We start from the raw sequence: 7,162 nt of genomic DNA on the forward strand, positions 1-7,162 counted from the left end.
CCTTCAAAGCAGCATGAATATTGAACCCCATCTCAAATTTAGTTTCAAATTCTCAAGTCCCCAAATCCAAATTAAGAGTGAAATTGTAAACGCTATTGTCAAAATTTTTAGTTATCTGGCAAACATTTATTAGGTCATTTACCTTATTAGATGTATATGACAAGGGCCGAGAATCTTACACGGTAAGATCGATTACCGAGCGATAATAAGGATGGAGAGTCATACCCGGTGAGTGAAGGCGATACATGTCTAGCAGGTAAACTGTTCCATTGTGATTGGACCACAATCACAGTAAATTAGCGTGTTGAATGTTGTTTTGGGTAAACGGCATATTCCAGCCACTAAAAATAGAGAGCATGATAAAATAGAAATCTCTAGATTTTAGTGAATTTTTCTAAAATAAAAATGCCAAAATGTTATCTAAAATAGATGAAAGAAGGTGACACTGAGTTGATTTTAAGGAACCTGATTGCTTGTGAGCAATTCTCTCCTCAGGTTCATCATCAAATTACATCACATCATATATATGCTGCAGCCATGGATATGGTAATCAATACTCAAGAGGATGTTGCCATTTTGGTAGAATCCAAAGTCATTGTCAACTGTATGGCCTCAAACGAAGAGGCTGCAAAACTGATTAATCACGTATGTCATGGAGCTTACTCTTCAGATATCTTTTATCCTAAAGAGTGGGTAAGTAGTATTCTATAATGGATATTGACCCAGAAATAGTGCATGGTTGAGGCGTACGTATTTCAGTAACCCATGAAATATGATTGCTCTACGTGCTGGAATCTTCTTGTTTCTTCTTACCCTGCTTCAGACCTACTTTACCATCAACCCTATTTAATCTCATACCAACTATATATATATATATATATATATATATATATATATATATATATATATATATATATATATATAAAAGTTGGTTATTATACGACCCTTTGACATTTGTGCAACCAATACAACACAATTTTAACCATCCATTTCATTTGATTAATATGTGATTTCATAGAAGTTTTGATTGTTTCCTAATATAAAGTATTGATCATAATTAATGAACCAGATTCATCTTCCATAAATATTCAAATCATAATAAATGAACTCTCATCATTTCCATAAATATCTTAATTTATTGGCTTGCATTGGTTGTACAAATACGATGGGTTGTATTTGAAACAAACTCTCTCTCTCTCTCTATATATATAGAGACTTGGGATCACGTGAGACCAACCTGTTTTCATGAGATCCGTGAGACCAACTTTTTACACTTGAAACTTCACAGCAAAATACTGTGAAGGTAATTGCTGTGAAGGTTCGACTTTTTTAAACCTTCACAGTGTTTTTGCTGTGAAGTTTCAAGTCACGAAAACAGTCTGGTCTCACAAAAATCCAACCCTATATATATATATATCATTTTTTATTACTTGATACATTCCTATGTTAAGCCATCCATCCATCCATCCATCCATCCATCATGTTGTAGAAGCATCATTTTCAATCTTAAGCTTATATATCATGTCTAAATCGTCTTTTTCAGGTATCATTTTGGGTTTGAATTAATACTTTCACTACAACAAAATCGGGTTCATAGGACACTCTGAAATTCTAAACGTCCTAATAGACCTCTTTATAGGACCAAAAAATAAAATGTCGTATCTAAAGTGTTGTATTAAGTTTATATGATGTTTTTGATGTCGTAATAAGTTTTTTTTAAGACACTTTTAATATAAAGCGTCCCATTATCAACTTTATAGGACACTATTTGAAAAATTGTGCTATAAAAATTGAGTTTATTAAGACACATCCTCAAAAGTGTCCTATAAAGTTGCTAATACGACACTTTGTATTAAAAATGTCATCAAAAACTTGTTAAGACACCCAAAAGCGTCATATAAACTTATTACAACGCCTTTAGATACAACGCTTTATATTTTGGTCCTGTAAATTAAGTCCTATAAAACGGTTTATTGGGACACTTAGAGATTGATGGTGTCCTGTAAAACCAATTTTGTTGTAGTGTTTGTTATTATCAAATTTATGTTTCTAGGAAATTGAAGCAGTGCTTGTTAAGAACAAAACACACAGATCACACAAAGAAATTGCTGGAAGGGATACTTTATTAAAGCAAGCTACGTGTGCCTTTTATAGCCAATACAAAACAGAAAAAGCTATAAAAAAAAGAAAGTCACCAAAAGGCGAAGTCATTCCGAGCATAAGACGAAGCTTCTCAAATTGCTCCAGCTTCAATGGCTTCCTCCGCCAGCTAGGATAAAATCATCAGATGTACTCCTTCCCTTACGGGGGGCCATGGAGCAGCGTATTTCGAAATAGAAAGATGGGATCCAGAAGAATGGGTCTGGGCTTTCGAAAAGATGAGTATGCAAATGTCAGTGTCTGCAATTTGATTCCCTGACCTACAAAAACTTCATTCCACAACTCCATCACTTAACCGGTTCCCTAAGGGGCCGTTTATCAAACAGTTACCAGGTAAGTGTTTATCGGTAAAATTTAACTTTATTATTTACTTACCGGTTAAGATTTTAGTCCACCAAAACGGTATCGAATGCAACAATTTATCCGGTAAGCGCTTACTGTGGTAAGGGCATCTCCAGTGCATGACACTCTACCCAGAGTGTCATGGACTGCCACATCAGCATTCCACTCACCATACAACTCTATCATTTTATACCCACACTCCATAACACTCCAATGAGTTTAATGGATTTCCACATCATATATATATATAATCTATAAATATAATTTTACCAACAAATTTAAAAATCTACTATAAAAAAAGAATAATACATTACAATGAAAATGAAACGAAATTAAAATACATTTAATAAAAAGTACGAGACTAAAATACATCAATTAAAAAGTACCAAAGCTAGAAAATGAAATTAAAATTAAATGTAGTTTATGTAATGTATTTTAAAATTAATGTAATTTTAAAATTAATGTAATATCTTATTAATGTAATGTATTTTGAAATTAATGAAATGTTTTATTAATTATGTTGTTTTTATAAATTAAGAAAAATAAAAATAAAAATTAATGTAATATCTCCCCATGATGCGTGCAATGCCCATTAAACTATTCCCCCATTAAACTCCCCGTGACACCCTTCATAATGCATGATGCATGTCATGGTTCCTATTAAACTCCCCATGACACCCCATTGGAGATGCTCTAAGAGTCATCACCCTCATTTACCGGGTAAGACTCTTGGTTCTTGTCTCGCTCTTACCGTGTAAGATTCTTGGTCCTTAGTCCTTACCATATTCATCCGGTAAGGAAATGTAACTTGGTGTTCACTTACCCGAGTTAGTGTTTGGTAAACAGCCCCTAAGAAAATGAAATCTTATTCCGATGTGCTTACTCTTTCCATGGAAAACAGGGTTTTTCGACAGCTGAATAGTAGAACTACTGTAATTTTATTAAGATATTAAATCTACTGTTAATAATATAATTAATGATGCAATCTTTAAAATGGAAAAAACTGTTAATATTATGATTTTTATTTCTTTAAAAAGAAAATATGAGAAATGCACCAACACTTCAAAAGGAAAATAGAAGAGTAAAACAACATATAAAACAAAACTTTATTTGTCAATTAACATCTTTTAAAGACCTGATTTGAATCAGCAACTTGTAGGGAACAATAAACAACAGCTCCTTGCTTTTCTTATATTCTAAGCTGCTCCAAGATTCTCCTAAGCCAGATGCAGTGAAACAGACAACAATGTACTCGGCTTCAGTGGTTGACAGGCTCGCCACCGGTTGCTTTTTGGAAGACCATGAAACCGCTCCAGACCCCATCATGAATACGTAGCCAGAGGTACTCCGACCATCATCCAAGTCTCCTGCATAACCGATGTCCGTATATGTCACGTGACCATTTCTATCTCCCTTCTTGTAGAGTACACCAAAATCATGTTTCTTAATATTCTCTTAGCTGCAAGCCAATGTGAAAGCTTTGGGCACACCAGGAACCTGCTGATCAAACTTACTCCGTACATTAAATTTGGTCGGGTCACAGTTAGGGGCTGTTCGGTAATGGCTTAATGGGCTGTCAAGCCTGTATGGCTTATTTGGTCAACCTTGTTCGCTTCTGGCTCGTCTTTTGATAATATTGTTCCTGGAACGATAGGATTCTTTACTGGATTGCTGTTTTCCATGCCAAACCTTGCTGAAACTTCTCGTGCATACCTCCTTTGGCAAATAAAAATTCCAACCGTACTCTGTAGGACTTCTACTCCAAGAAAATATCTCATCATTCCCAGATCAGACATGTCAAGCACTCAAACTCCAACATCATTGAGTTTGTAAACTCATCACACATACTTCTACTATTCCCTGCATAGATTAGATCATCAACATAGAGACTAACCATTAATATTTTACCTTCTTTTGACTTGGTGAACAAAGTGTATTCGCTGCTACATTTTTTTAAAGTCTTTCCGATTTTACTGTACCAGGCCCTGGGGCCTGTTTTAGGCCATATAACGCCTTTTTTAACCTGTATACTTTATTTTCTTCTTCTAGATTGACAAAACCTTCCAGTTACTCGATGGATACTTTCTCCTTGAGCTCTCCGTGAAGGAAAGCACTCTTCACGTCAAGTTGAAACACAGGCCAATCATATTGTGCTGCGCACACAAGTATTACCGTCACAGTATCCAATCTTGCCACCAGTGCAAAAACTTCTGTATAATCTACTCCATACCGTTGCACATATCCCTTAGCTACCAGTCGTGCCTTAAACTTTTGCACCTCCCCTCTTTCGTCAAGCTTGGTTCTGAAAACCCACTTGACTCCGATAGGCTTCACTCCTTCCGGTAAGTTTGTTAATTCCCATGTATCATTTTTTTTCGATGGCCCTTATCTCCGTGGCCATTGCTTCTCTCCATTTCTTGCTTTTATTTTCTTCCGTACAGAGATAAGGTTCACTTTCACTTTGGGCCATTAACATCATCATATTTAGCTCCTCCTCTTCGTCTGACAAGCATGCCCCTGTGTAGTAATTTGTCATCCAGATCGGTTCTCTTCTGTATCGCGCACCCCTCCCTTCAACTAAAGCTTCTTGATCAACATTTGGTTCACCGGCGTCACTTGAGGTGCTGCTGCCAGAAATATTAGTTTCTTCGTTTTGCTCGGTTTCTTCCTCCACTTCATTCTCTTTTTCATCTTCCAATATCACCATCTCAGTTTTGTTTTCTTTATCAGTTCTGCCCCAATCCCAAGCTCTTCCTTCTTCAAATACAGCATCTCGGCTCACTATGAGCTTTAATCTCCATCTTTGTATCATTTCCGAGTTTCACAGTCCGCAAATCGCCTTCTTCGAGCTCCGAGAACCATTCTTTATTTCCTGTCATATATTGCTACATCCGGAGTCGAGAAACCAGACATCTTCCTGCTTGTTTTGGTGCATCTCTACTTGGGCCATCAACAGATCTCTTCTTCTTCATTCATCTCCATGTCAGGACACTCGTACGCAAAATGTCACAGCTTATGACAGTTGTAACACTCAATAAGGGATTTGTTCAGAGGATATCTTCCTCTTCCTCCTCTGAACACGCCTCTACCACCTCTTCCTCTCGTTGGCCCGGCATCACAGGTCACTTTCAACACCTGTTGTTCCTCAGGAAGATGCCCCTGCATCCTTTGTTCATGAACAAGCAGACTCCCATGTAGTTCGTCAATAGTTAGTTTACTTAAATCATTAGATTCCTCTATGGAGCAAACAACATAGTTGAACTTGGGTGTTAATGATCTAAGTATCTTACTAACAATTATGCTCTGCGTTAATGTTTCACCATTCGACTTCATCTTGTTCACTATGGATAAAGTCCTCCCCAGGAAAGTGTCTACTTTTTCTCCTTCTCCCATGGCCAGCAACTCGAACTCCTTCCATAATGCTTGAAGTTGTGCCCTTTTCACCTTTGTGGATCGATCCTTGGTACTTCTGCCGCATTGAGTTCCAGATTGACCTTGACGTCCCCTTGTCAAGAATCGTTTCCATGATCTCTCTGTCAGTGGCTTGGAATAAGAAGTTCTTGACCTTTCAGATCTTTAAGTTGGCTTCTTCTACACTCTTTCTCTGCGCCTCACTTGCTGCTGCACTTCCGATTGCTGGCTGCAGAATCCCTTCTTACACCAGGTGCCACATTTCTTTGCTCCGCAGAAAGTTCTCCATCATCATCGACCAATCGTCGTTTGACCATCAACTTTCGGAATACATGGTTGCATGAACTTATCTGAAGTTGACATTTTGATCTCTGCTCAAACTCTCACACTCCCTATCAAGACTCTTTAGAGGCTCTGCTACCAATTGTTAGGAACAAAACACACATATTACACAAAGAAATTGCTGGCAAGCAAGCAAAACAGAAAAGCTATAAAAAAAGGAAGTGACCAAAAGACTAGGACTTAGTGTTGACCAACAGTGTTCGGATAAGGAAGTCATTTTCAAACAATGGAGAGCCTTAAATTTTTATAATGTTGTTGGTAGGGATTCCATGTATTTGATTAAAGATGAGAGCTGTAAATGGGTTGACCTCCCCCTCCAATAATTTTTGAGTTGAAAGAGGCCATCATGTTGGCTGTACCTAATGTAATTTTAAGATATTAATGAGTTCATATTTAAATAGAATCAACTATCAGTTGCAGTTCAGGGAAGAAGAAGAAGTAGTAGTGAACAACATACATCATCCATCCATCCCATAAATTATAAAGGTAAAGTATTTCTTCAACTTCATTCTTTTTGCTGTTAATTTGTTTGGATGCCACTAATTCCAAACTTGGTCAAAACTTGTGCATGTAAAAATGTTTTTCGAGTTTCGATTCTGCAATTGCCATCAAGATAGATACAGATATATATATATATATATATGATTCATGATTCATGATTTTTACATGACGATCCTACAGCAATTTGAACAACAAAAATAGAGTACCTTCAAATTTCCCATGTCTTTCCAGATACCATTTGGAATGGCAAATGCAACTGATGATGTGGAACTTGGAAGCATTCAAGACCCTACTGTCCAATTTCTTCTTCGTTGCACACAAAAACAACACAAGGAATTTTCACCAACATCTATTCAAATCATTCCAAGCAGGGTTCGAGATCTTAACCCGAGGGCTTTCAACCCGA

The sequence above is a fragment of the Cynara cardunculus genome, assembly GCF_001531365.2.
Source record: "Cynara cardunculus var. scolymus isolate 2C chromosome LG 7, CcrdV1, whole genome shotgun sequence".
NCBI lineage: Eukaryota > Viridiplantae > Streptophyta > Magnoliopsida > Asterales > Asteraceae > Cynara > Cynara cardunculus.